The sequence below is a fragment of the Rhinichthys klamathensis genome, unplaced genomic scaffold (assembly GCF_029890125.1).
Source record: "Rhinichthys klamathensis goyatoka isolate OS25496 unplaced genomic scaffold, OSU_Roscu_1.1 h1tg000127l_1, whole genome shotgun sequence".
Classification (NCBI taxonomy): Eukaryota; Metazoa; Chordata; class Actinopteri; order Cypriniformes; family Leuciscidae; genus Rhinichthys; species Rhinichthys klamathensis.
The window spans coordinates 542,421-565,694 of record NW_026606664.1 but is presented as its reverse complement, the minus strand read 5'-3'; the positions used below and the strand labels follow the sequence as shown (position 1 = coordinate 565,694).

General features: G+C 37.6%; 1 protein-coding gene across 2 annotated transcripts in view; it reads right to left on the bottom strand.

The window, feature by feature from the left end:
* The window catches only part of lingo3a (leucine rich repeat and Ig domain containing 3a), a 31,572-nt gene extending 8,783 nt beyond the window's left edge, over window positions 1-22,789 (bottom strand). The window contains exons 1-2 of one of the 2 annotated variants that reach the window (XM_056256380.1): window positions 22,620-22,789; window positions 21,980-22,281 (exon numbers count right to left, since the gene is read on the bottom strand). The gene's annotated coding sequence lies outside the window, so the exon portion shown is untranslated. Of the gene's footprint in view, window positions 1-21,979; window positions 22,342-22,619 lie in introns of those variants that run through there. The other variant, XM_056256379.1, reaches the window with a different exon arrangement.
* Window positions 22,790-23,274: the final 485 nt, after the last annotated feature.

The following is a 23,274-nucleotide window of genomic DNA, read 5'->3' as shown; positions in this document are numbered from 1 at the left end:
CTGTTGACCAAAACGTCACATGTATGTGAAAAATGGAGAGAAACCAATGACGCAAGTCTTGCCATCCTCACAGTTTTGTCTGACTCACAGCCTTCAGGCCACATCTGACTCATTTACACCATTATAATGGAAAGTCTTCAATATACACCAGTATTAAAGCGCAACTTTGAGATGCACTCTAATGATTTTGTCATTAAAGTTCCATTTGCCTTTCCTGAACAATGATCACATGAGCCTTTATCACAAACTGAAAGCCTATTTATTTTGGCACTCATATTAAAATGTTAGGCCATTCACACTACGCATAAGCATGTTAGCATTTTTTAAGTATAATATTTAGTTCTGGTCCTTGACTATGATTAGCCGTGCGATGAGCAAATATTGTTGATATTCACTCCAACAGCACTGGGATTAGCAGGTGGGAATTTAGCAATTCTTTCTGCAAATTACGTTGCTAATATAGATGGTGGCGACAAGTGATATGTCTTTATGAACAAGTCAATGACTTATTTACCATTGATTTGTTCAAAAACAAATTCATTTAAAAATTAAACAAGATTGTTTATTATTAGTAAGTCACTGAATCATTCACTGAAATCATTTGTTAAAAAAAGAAAAACACCACAGAACGTTCCCATATGCCATATGGTTCACATTTGGTTATTTTTCGGGAACCAAATAAGAACTAACCTTCCCGGAACATTGCAGTGAGTTTTTTTTTTTTTGCTTTCTAATAACTTATAGATAAAGATTAGTTGTTGTTTTTATAACCATAAAATATTCTTTCCAGAACGTTGCAGGAAGGTTTTTTCGAATAACCCACGGAGAACCAATTTAGAATGTTCACTGCTGGTTATTTTTAGCTTATATTTTTGCAAACCTAAAAAAGAACGTTCTATTTCCGTGAAGAAAACTTTCCTGGCCAACCAAAAAGGAATCTTAAAAATGCATTTTTTGGAACATTCCCGGAAACAAAACTAACATTCTCAGAATGTTCTGGGAACGAAACATTGTTAGCTGGATGTTTTTATGAGTGAGTCAGTGAATCATTTTCTGTAACCAATCATTTAAAACACTGATTCATTTAGGCAAGTAATCAAGTCTTTAATACTGAGTAATTGAATCATTCAGTGTGTCATTGAAAAACACACTAGCATTCATTTGATTCAGAAATGAATCATCACTACTGGTTGATTTTTCTGTGGTTCTTTCTGAGCTATTTCCATTTTAAATTCAAATAGTAACTGGAAATATTTTATCTAAAATGTAAGTTACTCATTATTAACATCTTGTTTTTTTGTTTTTCAACATTCACAAGTCACTGGAGTGTGTTCAGTGAAGTAGCTCAGATTACAATGATGGTGAATGTCATACACCATTATGGCATGACTCATCAGATTTAACTCAGCACAACACGTCCAAGAGAGCCCAAATCCTGAAACATCTCCAAATTTATTCTCTCAAGCAAAAAAATGAATTCGTGCCTATGGTATCATCTTCAAAATGTCAAAACGCACACCTCACAATATTTTCCACCATATATAAATGACCTTCCGCCTCTGTATATCACAAGTTCGGTTCTCCTTGTAGTTACGCAGCGGCTAATGAGTTCCACTGGGTAGTCCAGATCCTAGCAGCACTGCAGTCAGCATGCATGTGGACAGCGAGTAAAGTAGGTCAGCCATGTATGACACCCCTGGCATTTGGGCACAGCCAACAGTACCGGTAAATTAACATCCTCTCTGTAAGCCCCTCCAAATTGAGACACGGCACTGACATGAGTGCTGGCGGTCACTGGATGTGTTAGGGATGCTCAAAGCTGAGGAAATAAATTAAGAGGATTACAGCAGTGGTATAAAGATTGTGATTACACACGAGTGTGGTGTCATAAACTTAAAGGATTAGTTCACCTCAAAATGAAAATGTCCTGATAATTTACTCGCCCCAATGCCATCCAACAGGCTTGTGCACAATTCAGAATTGAATTGAGAATGACTCCTGAATTCCAATTCAGTTCTTGAATGTGAATTGATGTCAAAAACAGGATCTAGAATTACAATTCGAATTTGAATTAAAGGAAGCAGAATTGCAATTCAATAAAAATTCAAAGTGTTTAACAATGAAGCTTTACAGTATACACTCACCGGCCACTTTATTAGGTACCCCATGCTAGTAACGGGTTGGACCCCCTTTTGCCTTCAGAACTGCCTCAATTCTTCGTGGCATAGATTCAACAAGGTGCTGGAAGCATTCCTCAGGGAGTTTGGTCCATATTGACATGATGGCATCACACAGTTGCCGCAGATTTGTCGGCTGCACATCCATGATGCGAATCTCCCGTTCCACCACATCCCAAAGATGCTCTATTGGGTTGAGATCTGGTGACTGTGGAGGCCATTTTAGTACAGTGAACTCATTGTCATGTTCAAGAAACCAATTTGAAATGATTAGAGCTTTGTGACATGGTGGAAGTAGACATCAGAGGATGGGTACATGGTGGCCATAAAGGGATGGACATGGTCAGAAACAATGCTCAGGTAGGCCGTGGCATTTAAACGATGCCCAATTGGCACTAAGGGGCCTAAAGTGTGCCAGGAAAACCTCCCCCACACCATTACACCACCACCACCAGCCTGCACAGTGGTAACAAGGCATGATGGTTCCATGTTCTCATTCTGTTTACGCCAAATTCTGACTCTAACATCTGAATGTCTCAACAGAAATCGAGACTCATCAGACCAGGCAACATTTTTCCAGTCTTCAACTGTTCAATTTTGGTGAGCTCTTGCAAATTGTAGCCTCTTTTTCCTATTTGTAGTGGAGATGAGTGGTACCCGGTGGAGTCTTCTGCTGTTGTAGCCCATCCGCCTCAAGGTTGTGCGTGTTGTGGCTTCACAAATGCTTTGCTGCATACCTCGGTTGTAACGAGTGGTTATTTCAGTCACTGTTGCCCTTCTATCAGCTCGAACCAGTCTGGCCATTCTCCTCTGACCTCTGGCATCAACAAGGCATTTCCGCCCACAGAACTGCCGCTCACTGGATGTTTTTTCTTTTTCGGACCATTCTCTGTAAACCCTAGAGATGGTTGTGCGTGAAAATCCCAGTAGATTAGCAGTTTCTGAAATACTCAGACCAGCCCTTCTGGCACCAACAATCATGCCACGTTCAAAGTCACTCAAATCACCTTTCTTCCCCATACTGATGCTCGGTTTGAACTGCAGGAGATTGTCTTGACCATGTCTACATGCCTAAATGCACTGAGTTGCCGCCATGTGATTGGCTGCTTAGAAATTAAGTGTTAACGAGCAGTTGGACAGGTGTACCTAATAAAGTGGCCGGTGAGTGTATGTCAGATATGATAGCATTACATATTCTATAAATGATATTAGTTTGAACTACTTGTACAGATTACATTAACAGGAAATGTTTTCCCCCAGCAATGAATGTTAAAAGCTATAGTCACAGAAAAAATAATTAAGTTTGATTTATTGTAGGCTCCATTTCCCAGAATTACTTTAGTAAATCTTTAGGAAAAAAAAAAAACAATTTGAGGTGGACATTTGTTTATATACACACACACATATATATATATATATATATTAGAACAAAATATATGCAGGGTTGAGGAGTGACTAGTTACATGTAATGGAATTATGTTATTTAATTACAAAATTAATGTAATTGTATTTAGTTGTATTACTTTAATCAAATTAAAAGGAAATTGCTTTACATTGATAAAGTAATCCAAACCACATTTATAATGGGTAACTTATAACAGTAAGCAATTACATTTCCAAAGTAACCTTCCTAACACTGATAGTATGTGAGATTCAACACATTCTTTCTGTTGTGAGACTGTGTGGAATTTCTTGGAATTGCCATGAATTTAATTCCACTTCCTGTCATTCCTAGCCTGGTTAAAACCAGACCATTCTCAGTTGTAACTGAGCTATGGTTTGGCAAAGCGTCATAGACAAATAATTTCCAGAGGGGCGTCACCAACGGCCGTCGCGGATAGACCTAAAACCAATCAGAGCGATGAAGGAGATGACGTATGCAGAGCGGCGGAGAAACATCTCCGAGTGTTGTTCTTTGCTCGGTTTTTAACAAAAAGGAAACGTTCAAATCGCTTAAAACAGACGCGATAGCTGATTCGAACGAGTGATGTTCGACGGCGGCATCCATCTTTGTAATGTAGGCTACAAAATCTGCTTCAAAATCCCAGCGCTGTCGTCATCGTGTAAAGCCCGCCCCAACGTTTCTGATTGGTGCCGCGATTTCGGCGGATTGGAAATGGGCTTGAATGAGCTCTTTGCCAGACAAACTTTCAGAGCAAATCTAAATTTGCCGGAAGTTGTCTGGGTTTTCCCAGGCTATGTCCTTCCAATTCAAATTCAACTTCCTGTGGGGTGGAGTCAATTTAATTCAAATTCAAATTCATGAATTGAGTGGAGGCCAATTCTGAAATTCTGAATTTTGCACAAGCCTGCCATCCAAGATGTTCATGTCTTTCTTTCTTCAGTGGAAAATAAATTTAATTTTTTGAGGAAAACATTTCAGGATTTTTCTCCACACAATGGACTTCAACGGTAACCAAATTGTTGGTGCGACGCACCAGGCATTAGCCGCATTACGTAATCACGTTGGAAAGGTCACGCTGGACGTAGGCTGAAGTACCGCCCCATTGTTTACAAGCGTGGAGAAGGAGGATCGTTCAAATTTTATTGTATGTTGAATGACATATTTATGTCTTTGTGTCAGTTTATTGTTTAAAATGGTCTTTTCATGTACGTATCCTGGATGTTTAAAACAATGGGGCGGTACTTCCGCCTACGTCCAGCGTGACCTTTCCAACGTGATTATGTAATGCCTAGCGCGTGGCAGACCAGCACAAGATGAACAATTGTGGTTAAAAAGTATATAAATGTTTATTTTTTTCAGAAAATGACCGATCGTTTCGCTAGATAAGACCCTATTCCTCAGCTGGGATCGTGCAGAGCCGTTTGAAGCACTTCATAGCCCTTTGAAACTGCATTGATTTGGACTTCAACAATTTGGTTACCGTTGAAGTCCATTGTGTGGAGAAAAATCCTGAAATGTTTTCCTCAAAAAACTTGATTTCTTTTCCCCTGAAGAAAGAAAGACATGAACATCTTGGATGGAATTGGGGTGAGTAAATTATCAGGAAATTTTCATTTTGAGGTGAACTAATCCTTTAAAGTATTTATTACCATGACTCGATGTTATAAATTTGACCGCTGGCATGAAACACCATCAACTTGTGAGTATGTAATAAAATCATATAAAACTAAGCGGAATATGGACACATATTCCAAAGTAACTAGTTAAGTGTGCCATAATAAACCCTACAGTAATGAAGCATTACTGGTTGAATCAGTGTTTTTGAACGAAATCACTTAAATGATTCAATGACAAATACATTTTTTAACAGTCACTTGTCGCCACCTACTGGTGTAACAATGAACAACCTTTATTTGAGGCATCAAGTTACTTTCAAAAGGTGATTTACACTATTTTGATTGCTACCGTAGACATCAGTGTTTATATCCAAACTATAAACTTTTATATAGATTAAAATATTACAAAATAAATTTAATATATAAACAAAAGAGATATCCTTACCAGACTACCCAGAGATTAATTATCATATGTGCAGTCTTCTTGAAAGTCTTAAAAGTCTAGATTTTTTAAAAGTCAAGGGAAAAATGTCAAGAACAAATGAAAGCGTTAAAAGTAAAAACCATACTCATGCAAGAAAGGACACATCTAATTAAGATGCTTTCCACCATGAACCTCTCGAGATACTTATCCTAACTGCCAATTCATTGGCACAATTGACTCTTGGGGCCAATTACACGTAAACACAGGGCAATAAAATTACAACGCAATCCATTAGGGGGCGAATATAACACTGAAGTTGCATAAGCTTTTAATTAGAAAGACGCGAGAGCTGAAGAAGCATGAAGCCTGGTATTGCATGAGAAATGTCTTTGGGCAGTGTCAGAAAAGGCCATGGCCTAGCTAGGTCACAATGAGGAGGTTGGACGCTGTCCTGTGGTCGTCTCTTTGGCTTGAATGGATTAGAAGACACCCTTCACTGGCTGGCATTCTAACCCTGTCAAAACGAATCACTTCAGACTTCCTGGCCAAGGTTAGCTTAGCCTTCCATGAGAGTGGATTTGGATTTATAGCATGTGATTTTGGAAACAAAATTTACACAATCCGATAGAGAAATAGTTTTACTTCCCCTGATTCTTTTAAAGAATAACTTTAGTCCTGTTTAATAACCTTTTTAGAAGGCCAGGACACATCAGGACTGATTAGCATTAATGCTACAAATGCAAATAGCTACAAATAGATTCACATTTACACTTGTTGGATCGTCTGAAATGCATCTTACTTGCACAGGATCTTAGTGCAGCACTGAGCTAATGGGCTAATAGATAAGCTAGATGTTCATTCAGTCAAAGCGTGACATTTGGTTGAGATTTGCCATACTTTACTGCAAGTTGCAGCAGCTGCAAGGACAATCAGACCCTCCGGCTGTTGGCAAACCCTGTGCATGACTTTTAATTCGCCTTTAATCAATGTTCTCGCAGCTTACAAATCAGCAAGAGCAATTAGACACTATTAGCTGGAGTTATCAAGCACCAGTGAAAACCGCTTCTTATTCTCCTGCTGCGTGAAAGCTGATGTTCAGTCTTTATCTCAGTAATTTACCCCGTTCCTCACAATTATCAGAAGCCTTTGGCAAAACCCCACAAATTTACCTCTGACATAGTGGCTCCATTTAAAAAACTAGAAAGCTGCCTTGCTGTCTACATAGGCAGCATCCTAGGCATTATGGAACTTCATATGTGACCAATTCAGAGCCCACTACATAGGCAGCAACTCACAAAATAGCACTTCTCACAGGAGAATGCGACTCAGTTAGCATGTTGCTAAGCTAACAGCATGCTACTCTAATAAGAACATTCTTTACAGAATGTACATTCTTTTCCCCAGTGAGGGATTAATAAAGTTAATCAAATCAAATCAGAATGAAATGCAACTTATTACCAACATTTCCTCGTCCACCATCTAACTTATTTTTTACTGAAATTAAGTGCAAGCCATTAGCTTAAAACAAGTTATCTTAAAAAACAGAGTAATTAAGTTGCCTACCTTCATGTCGAAAGTATGGCTGTGATCCCTTAAAATACTGCCTCTTTAGGCAGCTCACTAGGCTTTAGAATAGACATGTATGGGAGATGGAAACCTAAAAAGGCTAGAAATCCATAAACTGGCAGTGAGAATATAATGGCATCTATAAAATTGCAGTTTAAGTGTCACTGTCCCACTAACAGGACATTTGGCGCTCTTTTTATTTCCTTTTTTTCCTAGCACATATTTTAGTAATCATCATAAATTAGGTATCATGCGAAAGCTTAACTCAAAATTCATCTGTTTTGAAATCAGACATTGCGTTACCATGGAAACTGTGCTTTTAATCTGATTTCAAAGCGGGCTCCTACCGCTGAAAAAATCGGGATTTTTTTTCTAATCTTGACAGCGCATATCGTCTGAAAGGTCTGAGACTCAAGGTTTCATATTTGGCAACTATTTTGTGCTAAAAGTGATGTGACAAAAATGTATTAATTTGTAACAGGAATGCTGTTACTGCTGATACTGTTGATTTACAGTAAACTTAAACTTCTATACTTTTTTACAATTTCAGTTTTTGAAGTGCTTTCAGTTCTGCTGAGTGCCTTTTTAAAAAAGAGACCAACCTTAGGTCTGTATTCCAAAGCCTTCATGAATCACAACCATTTAAGTTTGGATAGTGCATTTTCACATCTTCGCTCAAAAAGGGAGGGGGGGGGGGGGGGGGGGGGACAGTTAAGGGGTTAAGGCTAAGCACTGAGGTTTCGCTGTTGAAATGAATGTCAAAGAAAAAAACTGCTTTTAAAGTGTCTCAAAATCAATGGTTGCTCTAATCTCTGTCTGAGTAGAGTTCAACTGCCTTGAGAAGTTGGAACTCGACTGAATGGCAAAGATGAAGCCTGGCAAATTCACACTGATCAAATCAAACACTCACACTCTTGGCTCACTTTAGTGAATTAAAAAGATAGGTTGTAACTTCTTAGCTTTTGATAGAACATTTACAATGCATACTAGAACATGACTCCATACATTTATCACTGCATTCAGTCGACCAGTATAAATTTGAGAACACAGTGACAACCATTTGACACCAGCAGCTGTTGCAGGATAATGAGCCTGAGGTTAAGTTTGGAGTCAAACTTTGTTTCTAGAAAATACAGGTCTATATAAGCTATATATGCTTCAGCTTGAGTTACAGACAAAACATGTGACACACATTATGACACACAAGCGGAAAAAGCCCTCATTGAAAAGGGATTTAGCCAGGCTTTTGATTGGTGCCGATAGAAGTCAGTTTTCGCCTCAAAGTAAAAAAACTGGAGATATTGCAACTAGACACATTTTGAGATATGTAGTCCCAATATTTAGAAAAAGTTGCAATTGTGAGATATAAAGTTGCAATTACAGAAGTCACAATTTTGAGAATGTCACACTGTGAGATATAAAAGTCCCAGTTATGAGGAAAAAGCTGTAATTAAGATATAGTCGCAATTGTCAGAAATAGTCACATAGTGAGATGTAGTGGTAATCTCGAGAAAAAAAGTAATAATTTTTCAATATAATTTTTTTTTCTATTATGAGAAAAAAGTTACAATTGTGAAAAATAATGTCAATAACATTATATTTTTCTTTTAAACAGGCTTCATTAGAGAAAAGTGTGCAGAGCCTTCAACAAATAGGCATCAAGAAATAAGTGCTTGATTTTAATAATCAAGAGAGAGGAGGTCATTCAAACCTTGAATGAGTTTCCTCAAACTTGCTGGAAAATAAGCTTCTCGTATCTCATTGTAAGACTGATTACCAGCAATGAAGAAAACGCAAAAACACCAGCAGCATCTAAAAGTAATGCTGTTTAACACCCACTCTGTATCAAACTAGAATTATGAACAACCTTAAATGAAATGAAAGCCATGGACTATATTTTTGTCAGAACGGCAGCATAACACAATGTCCAACCTAGACAGAAATATGACAGGCACGTGCCGGTGTAAAATAGAAGGATTAACCGTTATTACACGGCCGATGTTCTGGGACAGTGGCCCCCGTATTTTTGTTCTGGATGAGAGCCTGGCCTACTTCAGCGTCTTCCTTAATCCTGTGGCACACTGCCTGCTTTTGCGGTTTCCAATAACCAGCTCTAATCTCTGCACTGGCTAGACAACAGTGGCCTAGCGGTGACAGCTGGCAGACTTACACTGTCTCTAGGAAAGAGACCACACGACAGCAGGCTAACCAGAAGCAGAGGATGTCCCGTGTAAAACTTGCTGCAAGGCGAACGTTTTCGCGCTTTGTGGGATTAATCCACTGATCTATATAAATGACTGGATTACTCATTGCGTTCTAAACTGCCAGCAGGCCGTGAAGCCACCGGAAGTGTTCGAGTGGCCATCGTACTATTCCCTACCGACAAAGGACCTCATTGACTTACAGCCAAAACATTGACCTTAAGTCACCCGATCTTCAGCATATCAGTCACACATGAAAAGTTTTTAGGATATATGTATGGACATTTCGGGCAGGATAAGCGATATATAGAAATCGTTAAGATGGGCGTGTCTACGGCACACTGACGACACCGGTAACTGAACTAACACAAAATAGATTTCTGCATGAACGTAATTATGCAGGACATATTAAGCATGAACATATATCTGGGATTATTTACAAAAATATACATTTGAATATTACAATACTTACAATCCCCCATTACTAAATTGCACTACATTATATTAAACATCTTTTTTAAAGATTTAAAGGTTTTCATGTCTTTAAATCCATACGCGTTATAAGTTGTGAAATGTGTATATTATTTCCTGATGTCTTTCTGTTGACCAACACCCACTTCAGACTCTTGGAGATCTAAGAAACCATTCAAAAGACACAGGTCAGCTCAAATTCTATGGCTTTTTAGTTTGCGGACAACAACGTTGTCAAAACGATCCCCGTTGCAAAAATGACTAAAAACGCTTTATTCTGCTGCCAGGCCAGTAGGTGGCGATGTTACTTTGTAAATAAAAACTATGCACCCATAGACTGAATGGTAACGCTTCCTTTTACAGTACAGTACTTACAGTGTACTTACAGTGTACTTACCTAGAAAGTACTGGCTAATATAAGGTAAGTACATGGAACAGGGGTAGGTTTAAGGGTAGGTTCAGGGTAAGTACTAGTTATTACCCAGTAATTGTAGTTACTAAAATAAGTACATTGTATTTACATGGGTAACTGTACTGTAAAAGCAAGCGTTACCGACTGAACATGTACGTCACCGTTTTCGCAAATTCACATTTTTGTGGTTTACACTGAGGCAATAACGGAATAGGTTTCAAAATTTTTTTTCAAAATTTTGCATTTCAAGCCACCAAAAACGACATTGTCGTGTAAACGAACGGCCAAAACGCATACAGTTTTCCGGTTTTAGTTGAAAACGGTGTCGTGTAAACGGCCCCTTAGTTCAACAAACACCATTTACCTTACCTTATTTTATCACAATACTAGTAATGAATATTTTTGGGAAACTACTCTCAGGGCAATTATTAATGACAGAACCAGGTTTGGGGAAAGATGGGAAGATAGAGGGGATTGGGGGAGCATTTGACTCAATAGGAACTTGCTGGGTGCTCCCTTTTTACTCCCCCAAGAGCTCAAGCTTCCCTTTTTCACTGTCACCATATAAATCCAGTGGGTGGGAGCACCGTCAATGCCCCGGCGTTCGTGGGGAATTAACGCTGAGCCACTGCAAATGACTGACAATCCTAAGGCCTCTTTGAGAACAGGCTTAAGAGGGGAGAGAGGAAGGAGGATGAAATGAGATATGAAGAACGAAGAAAGTACTGAGAAAATCCAGCGCTCTGTACTTTTTTCAGCAACCTCTGCAAATTCAGAGGAACTGCAGATCTTTTTTCACTATTTCTAAGTATGACACTTATTGTAAGGACATTATCTAATCTAAATTTGTCAAATGCTGAATAATTTAAATAATTAAATAATTATGGCTGTTACACATCAAATCGCATACAAAAGTAGTTGTGAAGAGTGTACAAGATACAATAAACACTGCTTGAATACAATGCAAATCATTTTTTTGTTCCACACAGATTTTATTTTCAATTATATTACTAGTTATTCATTTCCGATTCAAGTTTTTAGAGCTAATTAAGTTTATAACTTCACATTAGCTCCATATTTGAGTACACTCATCTCTGAGACTTTCTGCAAAGGAGCTAATCCTTCAGTAGCTAGGCCTAGAATAAAATACAAGTAAATAATATATAATATTGGATAACAGAATAAAAAAAGAAAGAGAAACTCAATACCTGTGTATTTCGTTCCCATTGTATATATCATGGGAATATATAAGTCCTGCTTAATTTCTCATCTCAGTAACCTGTTGCAAAAAAAAAAAAAAAAGATGTAAATGATACAATTATTATAAAATTATTATAAATCATTATTAAAATATAAATATTATAATTGCATCATAACATTTTACCATGGTCAACAAGGTTTAACTTAAGCAGGAATTTGGGCAAAAATAAAAAAATATTTAGCTATATAAGTGTACTTATTATATTTTCAGTATTACAGTAATGAGACATTCTATTGATAATTCGGGGTGAAAATGTGCTTTAATAGTAATAAAAATAATAACATTGCAAATTATATTAATATTCCAGAAAAAGCTGATTATAATAATAAATAATGTCCTGTTTTCTCTTTGAATTTATTAGATTAACACAATGGATTTCCTTGATCAAACAGATCTCCCAATTAAAAATAAATGTATTTAACATACATTTTTCATTCTTCTCTTTCAGTAAAAGCAGTCAGCAAACTGCACAGCTGACCTTACCTGAGAAATGATGTGACAAAAAAAGATGGATTACCCAATTACAATATTGTTTCCTTTCATGCGTGACAGTTTTGAGCTTTGACAGTGGCGCAATTTTACATTACCCCTGATCGAAGACAGACAGTGAAGAACCTGATTGTGTCCTTGACAAATGTCCTTTCAGACAAACTCCAAAATGACAGTGTGAAACCAGTCACATCAAAAACACTAGTCAAAGATCGACACAACAATAAAGCCAAGCTAGTGTGAGAGGAAAACATCTAAACATTCAAATAAACACAATAAATTAACACTGAGGATAAATTAGCAATATTTTGTAAAATAAGGTTGAATTGGGAATAAATTAGCAATATTTTTTTAATACAGGTAAAATTGAGAATAGTTCTATTTTAAGAAGAGTCAAAATAATGAAAATAAGGAGTAATATTTTGATAAAAGTAGTAATAAATTATGAAAATAAAGTAGTAAAGTGAAAAATATGAGAATAAAAGAGCAATATTTTGAAAAAAGCAGTATTTTGTAATAGTAATATTTTGTGATTAGTAATATTTTGTGAACAAAATTCTAAATTATGAAAATAAAATAGCAATATTTGGAGAATAAAGTGAAAATTATGAGAATGAAGGAGTAATATTTGGAGAATAGAAATATATTTGAAGAAAAATCAAAATTATGAAAATAAAGTAGTAATATTTTGAGAATAAAGTGAAAATTATGAGAAAAGGAGTAATATTTTGAGAATAGAAATATTTTGTAAACAAAAGTCAAAATGATAAAATATTAATGTTTTGAGAATAAAGAGAACAATTATGAAAATACAGTAATATTTTGAGAATAAAGTAAAAATGATTGACAGCACTATTGAGAATAGTCACAATTATGCAAGTTATTTTAAAAAAAGATCTAAATTATGAGAACAAAGATGAAGAATTACGAGATTAATTTAGTCAAATCAAACGAATGAACCGTCTACCACATTTCAATGTTACATAAAGAAAATCGAAACATTAAAAGAAAGAAACAGACGGAGACCTGAACAAAGTGAGAATTTTTAGTTGCAAGAATTTGCTGCCACATGTGGCTTTATGATTTTTCCATTATAGCTGAATAATTCATCAATGCCTGGCAACAAGCTTGAGATGTTCAAGCTTGCCTGTACTTTCTATTTTAAGTCACATGAGAAATTCATGGCAGGTCCTCTGAAGTCTCATCAGCACTGTCTATTCAGACTTTGGCCTTGGCTAGATGGATGCATTGACATGGGGGTCATTATATTGACCCTCGAGCACCCGGACGACACGCAGACGCAGGAAGTTAAGGGTACGGAGGGTGTCGCACCGAAAAGATAAGCTCCGCCCACCTTGGATGCTGTTGCTCGGGTCAGACAAGCTTTACAGAGCATCCAATAGGAATGAACCGGAGCGCTGCAGGCATCCCGTCCATCACCGACAAACAAAATCATTACCTTCAGTCGTTCTTTCTACATCATTCATCCATTTGACAACTAGTAAAACGATATCTTGCAAACTCTCTACAGAGCGGATCCATTTCCACAAGAGAATGTTTTTTGGACGCCGCCCCAGTGCCGCTTGCTGAACGCCAGCATGAAGACACCTCGATACGCTGTGTAAACAAACTCTCTTGCTGATTCCACTTTACTGTGTAGAATTGGAGCGTCATTACAAAATCTATCTGATGAAATGATCCAGGTCTTTCTGACAGCTACCGCAGGGGACGGGAAGCAAAAGAGTGTGGGGTTTAAACCGATCTCTCTCTCACCATCTGTCGCCATACTGTCAAGGACGATCCAATGAAGGAACGTGAACAATTAAACCATCCTTGGGGAACCGGCTGTTTTGCTCACGATCGACATCAAAGCCTCTTCAAGTCCCAAAGTTTCTGGAACAACTATGGCACAGTTTCGTCTACAGAAGAAATCGAAAAGATCAACCAGGGCTTGTTTGCACAGAGGAGACAGGCAGTAAATCTTCAAAAAAACAGAAAAACTGGGACGAAAAAATATGAAACACTACTAAATAATTGATGAAACTGTGCAAACTGTTCATGCTTCTAAAGTACACTGTCTAAAGTGATCAGTTGAATTGACTTAAAGGGTTAGTTCACCCAAAAAATGAAAATTCTGTCAGCATTTACTCACCCTAATGTTGTTCCAACCCCGTAAGACCTTCGTTCATCTTCGGAACACGAATTAAGATATTTTTGATGAAATCTGAGAGCTGGATCACTCCTCCATACTAGTCCATAGGCTTCTTCAGGGATTGAACTTGCCGGCCTCGAAAAGTTATTAAAGACATCGTTAAAATAGTCCAAGTGACTACAGTGGCTCAAATTTTAAGTATATCAAGCGACAAGAATACTTTTTGTGCGCAAAAAACAAACAAAAATAACGACTTTATTTCAACTATTCATTTCCTTCTCTTTGGGCCTCGAGTCAGTTAACGTAGTGTGATTCCGTAGAGCTACGTCACACGTAGGCTCACTATTGGCCGACGCTGGTCATGTGCGTGATGCGTGTGACGTACAACAACAGAAGCTTACGCTATTACACTAGTGAACTGACTCGAGGCCCAAGGAGATGGACATGAGTAGTTGAAATAAAGTCGTTATTTTTGTTTGTTTTTGCACACAAAAAGTATTCTCGTCGCTTGATAAACTTAAGATTGAGCCACTGTAGTCACTTGGACTATTTTAACGATGTCTTTAATAACTTTTCGAGGCCGGCAAGTTCAATCCCTGAAGAAGCCTATGGACTAGAATGGAGGAGTGATCCAGCTCTCAGATTTCATCAAAAATATCTTAATTCGTGTTCCGAAGATGAACGAAGGTCTTACGGGGTTGGAACAACATGGGGTGAGTAAATACTGACAGAATTTTCATTTTTGGGTGAACTAACCCTTTAAAGTGAGAAAACAGGTTGCCTTAAAATGAAGTAGTAAACTTCATGCGTAATTGAAAAATTTAAGTTATGTGAACTTGACAAAAAATGTTTTGCTTAATTTTAAGGCAACAGGTCTCCTCGCTTTATTTAAGTCAAGTCAACTGATCACTTTTTACAGTGTAGAATTGTCCAACAGCTAAACCAGCAGAAAAGTTTCAGAGAGGCAGCTTTTTGATAAAATAAAATTGTAATAAAAAACTAACCCTCCCACCACGCAACCGTTACGAGAGAAAAAAAAGGTGTAACGTTGTTGAGAATAAAATCTCAATATTTTGAGAAAAAAACATCAATGTTTGGAGAACAAAGTAATAAATGACAATATTTTGTGAATAAAGTTGAAATTGAGATAATACTTTTTAATATTTTGAGAATAATCAAAATAGAATAAAGTGGAAATGACGAGTCATATTTGGAGAATAGTAATATTTTGGAAATAAAGTGAATGTTATGAGAATAAAAGAGTAATATTTTGAGAATAAAGTGAAAATTATGGGATTGACAGCAATATTTTGAGAAAACAAAGTCAAAATTAGGAAAAACTAGCCATACATTAACAATATTCAAAATTATGTACCGTAAATAAAGTAGTTATTTTGAGAAAGATCAAAATGGAGAATAAAGACGTAGCATTACAATAGTTAGTAACCACTTAATTCCCGATTAAATGTCTAATTTAACCTCACAATGCTACGACTTCATTCTTGAAACTGTCATAAACGTCTTGCCGTTTCATTTGCTTTCAACTCAGAAACCATGTAAGAGTAAAAAAATAAATAAACCTTCTACCAAACTTCCAATGTTACACAAAAAGAAAAAGAAAAAAGAAAACGAAGGCACTACAAATTCACTCCCTGTCATTATCGCACTCATTCCTCCAGCGAATGGATATGAATTATGTTGAAGGCAGCGACAGCAGGCTAAATGGCTTTCTCTGCTTCCGTCTCAGCCAGTAAAAGTGGCTGATGAAATGAGTCACGACTTTAATGCAGAACAGAGGGGAGATAGAAGTCTTTAAATTGATACTATGAGTCTCATGCGTGAAAATGAGCGGAATACAGTTATTAGACTCTACACATCATTACCCTTCATGACACCGAGCTCCGGGTTGTCTGGCAGAAACTTTGAGGCGCCGCGTTCAAAACGTGGCCTTAATATGTCATCGCTCGGGATTTATCAGATACGGCCAATTGTAGAGCGAAATGAATAATTGATTAAACGTCAACATCGAAGCGGTCAGGAAACATCTATTAATGCCATCTAGCGTGAGATATCAGCCTCTTGTGTAACCTGTGGGTGGACTTCCAAACCAGAGGGGCTATTTTGGGGAATAACATTTTAAAAATTAATCAACCTCCATCTGCCAGCAACCGATGAGTGGAAATTAAGAGGACGGCTTATCGAATACCGTCCCATCAAATCAATCTCATCTTGATAGAAGAGGACAAACAGCTTTAGGGCTTGTTTGACGCGTAGGTTGTTAATTCAATTACATAATTAAAGAGCTGGCTGAAATAAAAGGCCCAATGCAGGGCGACACCGAAGACATGCAACCCGAGCCTCACCCCGAACATTAGAAAGTAGCCAAGGACGGTGAAAAGGTAATTCTAGTTCAATCAAGACTGAGTAGAAGAAAAGCGCTACACGCCGTCCTCCGAACCCTGTGGAAGAAAGTCGGATGTCAAGGGGTTGGAAGAATCAGTCATGTTAAAAGCGAAGATATCGGGCAAAGCACTATGTGAGTCACATTTCCCCACATTGCGATTAAGCGGCATAGGCTGACCTGCCTCAAGCAATAACAGCAACAAAAAAGGGACAATTACAGTTAGTGCTGCCAGTACAAAGTGACCCAGGGACTATATTCTTGTGTACCATGTAAATACCATAACACATGAATTTAGCACTATAGTACGTTCTTCTGTGGAACACAAAAGGAGATATTTAAAGAACTGAACTGGCTGCACTTTTCAATGCAGTTACAAATAGTACGGTACATTAGAATAATGCTCTATATTCAAAGCCTTCAGAAGCCATATAACTCATTTTTTGTTAATCTTGACATCCTCCCTCGCTTTCCTCCGCGCATCTTGCACAAATCAGACAATGTTACTGTCATTTAGTCCACACTAAAAAAACGCTGGATTTTTTCAACTCATGTTTGGGTCAAATATGGACAAACACAACCAGTGGTTTAAATTAACGGTTATTTTAAACCAACCGTTGGGTTTGTCCATATTTGACCCAAACATGGGTTGAAAGTTGACAACCCAGCATTTTTTTTTAGTGTGGACTAAATGACAGTTAGCCTGGTTAAAACCAGACCATTCTCAGTTGTAACTGAGTTATGGTCTGGCAAAGCGTCACAGACAAATCATTTCCAGAGGGGCGTCACCAACGGACGTCGCGGATAGACCTAAAACCAATCAGAGCGATGAAGGAGATGACGTATGCAGAGCGGCGGAGAAACATCTCCGAGTGTTGTTCTTTGCTCGGTTTTTAACAAAAGGGAAACGTTCAAATCGGTTAAAACAGACGCGATAGCTGATTCGAACGAGTGATGTTCGACGGCGGCATCCATCTTTGTAATGTAGGCTACAAAATCTGCTTCAAAATCCCAGCGCTGTCGTCATCGTGTAAAGCCCGCCCCAACGTTTCTGATTGGTGCCGCGATTTTCGACGGATTGGAAATGGGCTTGAATGAGCTCTTTGCCAGACTAACTTTCAGAGCAAATCTAAATTTGCCGGAAGTTGTCTGGGTTTTCCCAGGCTAAATGACAGTCGTAACATTGTCTGATTTGTGAACAAATCGTTCTGAGTCAGATTTTTTTTTTAACAACTTCAGTTAAGCTGTTCACAAAGCCGGTCTAAATGATTAATTTACGAATCAGACTGATTTGGTTCTCGAATTATGAAAGTGTGTAAACCTTTTGAAAAAATTCTAATCAGTTTAAAAATTACAAAATTGAGAATAAGGTGTAATATAAAAGTTTTTATATTAAAAATAAAAGGTTTACTGTTTTGAGCATAAAGTTGCAATGTTTTGTGAATAAAGTCAGCATTTAATAAAGTAGCAATATTTTTGAAAAAAAGATCAAATTAAGAAAGTAGTAATAAAGTTAAAATTGTGGGCTTGATATCAATATTTTGAGGAAAAATATTAAGACATTGAGAATAAATAAAAAATTATGAAAATAAAAACAAAACAAATTAAATAAAATAAAATATTATATTAAACAAATCATTAAAATATATACTCAACAATTCTGTTGTACACGGCAAGAAAAATCCTTTAATTTTTAATATTTTGCCTTATTTTCCAATAAAAAATATCTTTGCAATATAGCGGTTAACAGCTCACTGGAGAGGTGAATGATCAATTAATAGCAACTTAAAATGGGTCTGTTCTTCACACAAAGCTATCATATAATTCAGAAAACTTGGAATGCAGTGCATGGACTACTTTTATGGTGCTTTGTGTCCTTCTTGATTTTTAAAAGCATTAATCCCATTCACTGCAACTGCATTGAAAAGAGCAACCACAACATTCTTCAAAACATTTTCTTTTGTGCTCCTCAGAAAGTCATACGTATTTGGAACAACATGAGGATGAGTAACTGAGTGGAAAATGGTGACCTAATCTTTTAATCAGGACACTGAGTTTAAAAAGCCTCACATGCAGTGATCTTTGAACAGAAATTTATATGCAAACCATAACATACTCATGTGCGCTGCATGTAAAATCTCGTTTTGTTGTACTCCATCGGGAGCCTCAGATATGCAAAATAAAGCCTTGTTCCAAAGCAATGAATAAAACATCAACGATTGACTCAAAACTGCTTTGTCCCCTTTTCATGATTTTTTAAAGTGTCCAATTACTGTACTTTGGCTTGAAGGAGGCCCAGTCCTGCGATGATACAGAGGGATCTCGAGCTCATTAAATGTGATACCAAAGAAACTCAGCAGCAGTTTACACGGGCTCAATAGAGAACACAAGGACTGGAAAAATAACATGAATCCGGACTTAAGTAAAGGAGTATGTGCAGTATTAAAGTCCCCATGAAATCAAAATGGACCCCTCTTACTTTATTACGGAATAATGCAGTATTTATTTTTAAAGATTTATCCGTGCACATCATTTTTTTTAAACTCGTGTGCCCCCGTAATTTTTAATCCAAATAACTTTTTGCAGTAACATCTCTTCTCTTAAGACGTGTTTACTGGTGTGAGGGCGCCCTACATTTTTTCTTGTTCGAGAAGCCGTTTCACTCGGATATACGTCACAACAGAGAAGAAAAAACGATTGTAACTTGGACAGGAAGGTGATTATTCCTTCCCAGCTGCAAGCCTGATCTTTATTGTCGGAACTGATCCGAACAGCCGCGATGTCTTTTCCTCCTCCTCCTCCTCCACTGCCCACACACAGAGTAATCCTCTCTGCTCATCATGCTTTCATCAGCAGCTCTGCATATCTGTTGTCATAAAGGCAACAATAAAACCTTATGCTGCTGATCCAGTAAAGACCGAGTTTGTCACTTACAGTAAGAGGGGGCTGAATAACCCAGGTTCAATAATGCCCTCAACACCAGCGATGCCAAAATGAAATTACCTCACACATTTTATTGCCATCAAAGTTTGTGTTCAATATGGTTTTGATGTTTAAGCTTTGAGCAGGGACACTATAATGGAAATATGATGCCTGAATAGTGATATTCCAACAGACGAGTTCTCAAGATGAGAATAAAATCACTTGGTACTTTCAAGTCATGTGGTAAAGATGGCATTTACTAGCTGCATGCACACGAACAGCACCGCAATGTCGTAATTACGAGTGGGATTTTATTTAAGCCAAGAGCTTCCCAGTTGGGGACATGCAGTGAGAAAAAAAATGGAGGATGCTATGGATGCAAAGTTGATGGTAAGTTTGTTGAAATGTATGAAATTATTACTTTTCCCCCCCCAATATGTGATAGTATAGTACAATTACAATAGAATATATAACGATTCAGTTTACAGAACCTTCCTAAAATGAATAAAGCACCTGATGCGCAATCTTTATTTGTCATTTAAAAAGTCTTGCTGGATTTGAACGCAGGGTCAATAAGGTCAAAGTACCACGAGAGCGATTTGAAAGTATACATCATATGCATGATATATCGGCCACCCTTATAGGTATCAGCCGATATATGTAAAATTTTTATGTTATTATTATCGGCCCGATAAGAAAATTTGGCCGATATATTAAAGCTGATAAATAATGGATTATTTAGTGTCAGCTGAGACACTTCAGATGTACTCTGTTCACCATGATGGTTTTGAATTGCTTGAAATATGATTGAAATCACTTCAAAAGAGGAAAATACAGTTAAGTCTGTAATATGGGCTACATAAAATGATAATTAGAACATTATAATTGTGTGCTTAGGATGTGGCTTTTAAATGGTGAGACTTTTGTATTTGTAATCAGGCTCTCAAAAATTATATAAAAATTTGGATTAAGATTGATCGGCCTATATATCGGTTATCGGCTTTCGAATATAAAGAATTATCGGTTATCGGTATCGGCCAAAATGTTCATATCGGTGAATCCCTAATACAGAGCTTTATTTGCGGTAATTAGGACATGGCGTGAACGCAGCAATAATCATGACGTCCTAACTCGTACATGTGAACTTCCCAGGAGTACTTGAACACACCAACTGTTAATGATGCAAGCTCATGTTACATTTGTAGTACAAAAGAATTAAAGTTAATAATGGAAAAACTCACACAAAAATGAAAATTGACATTATTTACTTGCGCTCTAGTTGTTCCAAATTCGTATACTGGAAAATTTTCGCGCAAAAATTCATGCATCTTTCTATACGAGTGTTTATACTAACCACGAGACCCAAAATTGTTCACTTGACTCATGAACTACATTTTGAGTCTTTTGAAGTCATACGACAGGTTTATACGAGGAACATATGCAAATTTATGAGACTATTCACTGATATTGGTGGGATTTTTGGTTGCGACACATGAGAACCAGTAAGGTTTGCCGTCAATGATGACAAATCTTGCACGATGCCTTGGTGTGCTATTCTTTAATCTAACAACATTTGAAGTTTTTAGTAAATAACAAATTAAATTTCCGTCTGTTCCTCACATAAAGCTATCACAGAATGCGTTTTTGCATTTCACCATGCAACAATCAATGATGGACATCTTTGAGCATTGCGCTCACGTGTCGTGCTCAAGTTAATTTAGTTCAACTTTTAAAAAAAGCATCAAGACTTCTTTTTTCTTTTTCTTTTCATTTCACTGCCCTGCGTCTCACGCATCTTTGAATCAACCCTTGAGGTGTTTTTTGTCGTCTTGGACAGATGTGGCCACTATAACCTTAATGCTCAAGTTAAACTTAGATCAACCTTTAAAAAATAAAGGAATCCAGCAGTATTGGTTTTTTCTTCTCATTTCGCTGCACTGTGACTCACGTTTTTAAATGCAAAAACACGTTCTGTGTGAATCAGCTCTTGTGGTGTTTTCTGTCTTTTTTGGACATAAGTGATCACTATAAATGGAAAAGTACTACATACCAACTCTTTAAGATGTCTTCTGTTAAACCGTTCCACAGAAGAATGCAACATGAGTTTGAGTAAATTTCATTTTTGGATGAACTACCCCTTTAAAACCACCTTGAAGAGGACGTCCAAAGAAGACAGAGCAGGTGTATTTAAATGATGAGGCTTGTTATTTGCATGCACGAACACCACAGAGGTAATTAAGCTGGACGCAGGCTGAATTGTTTCATTAGACATAAATGGTTATGAAGCGCCTGAAGCATAGCAACTGATTTAAATGAAAAATACGGCATCCGCCGGGTCCTTGTCAACCCAATCGCAAAGATGACAAGTTACAGGTCTGACTTCCCCAACCAGCCCCCTATATTTAACCCCTAATAACAGGTGGGACACTGCCAATTTGCCACACTAAACGGCCCCTTTCATGGAGAAGATGAAAGTGCTCACCCAGAACTTGACAGGTTGTAGGTCCACATCAGCCAGCCCTGTCAGCTCGGCGTACGCGTCTATCCTTGGTTTCGGCTGTCCCTCTCAGCTTCGGCGTGTGTGCTGTGCACAGCTGCACGGGTTGAGTCGCACAATTAAGCTTGCAGATGCTCCTGACTGCAGCATCAGATTCCAAGATCCCAACCGGATCGTCCCTCTTCTCTCCACTGGATCGTTCTTTTGTCTTCTACTGTTGCCAGCCGGTAGTCATGAGGTTCTCCGTACACATTGCTCCAGTGACAGGAGGGATGATGTGTGGCTTTCTGCACAAGTGTGTGAGGGAAAAGAGAGAGTGTGTGTGAGTGTATAAGGCAGGATGAGTCGTACTCTGTGAAACGGTGGTATGTGAGAGAGCCTGCCTCTTTCTACTCTCCACTACGGCTGTGTGGCTTCAAAACTCACACTGCCAGCAAACTGATGACTAAGGGACCGTCTCGAAAGTGCAGACTAACTGAAAACAATCAAGAGCAATTCAATAGAAACAGATCCACTTGGCGTCCACTGGGTGATACCTTAAGGACTCAGTGGCTCTTGCAAAAAGTTCACAGTGAATTGAATCTTCTGTACTGGCTTGTTGTGTTTGTAATATTTTCATACTCACCCTTGACTTCACAACTCAGTCCCTCACCGAAAGCTCCCCATGTCCACGAGGGCTTGAATACTCAAGCAAAGACAAGCAGCTGGAATCATATAATTTTAGCAGACATGTGACCCTCTTAATGCGCAATCCTTTCATCCTTTTATCTATCTCATGTTTTGAGTTTTTTTCATCTGTTTACCTCCGGAGACCCCTCAGAGCAGGAGGTTAGTGAATGCTGAGAGAGAAACGAACAAAAAAATAGAGAGAGAGAGAGATGGTATTTTTTCATTGTTAAGGAGTAGCTTATGGAAAAATAAATCATGCTTTGGTAACTATTTTTTTTCTTCAAATTTTCAAAATTACGAAATACAACAATATCATTTTGAGATAAGTCAAAATTATGAAAGTCAAAATTGAGAATTTATACGTCATAAGTCATAATTATGCCAGTCATAACTACAATTAAACAATAATTGTTATGTCATAAATGACCTCTTGATCGGTCATAACTGACTTCTCATAATTCATGATCAATTATGTCAAGTCAAAATCGAGACAGTCATAATTATGACAAGTTCTTTAGTTATAGTTATGACTGTCGTAATTATTACTTTTTCAATTTCAACTTGTCATATTTATTCGATAAAAAGCCATGCTTAAAAGATAGTAAATTATG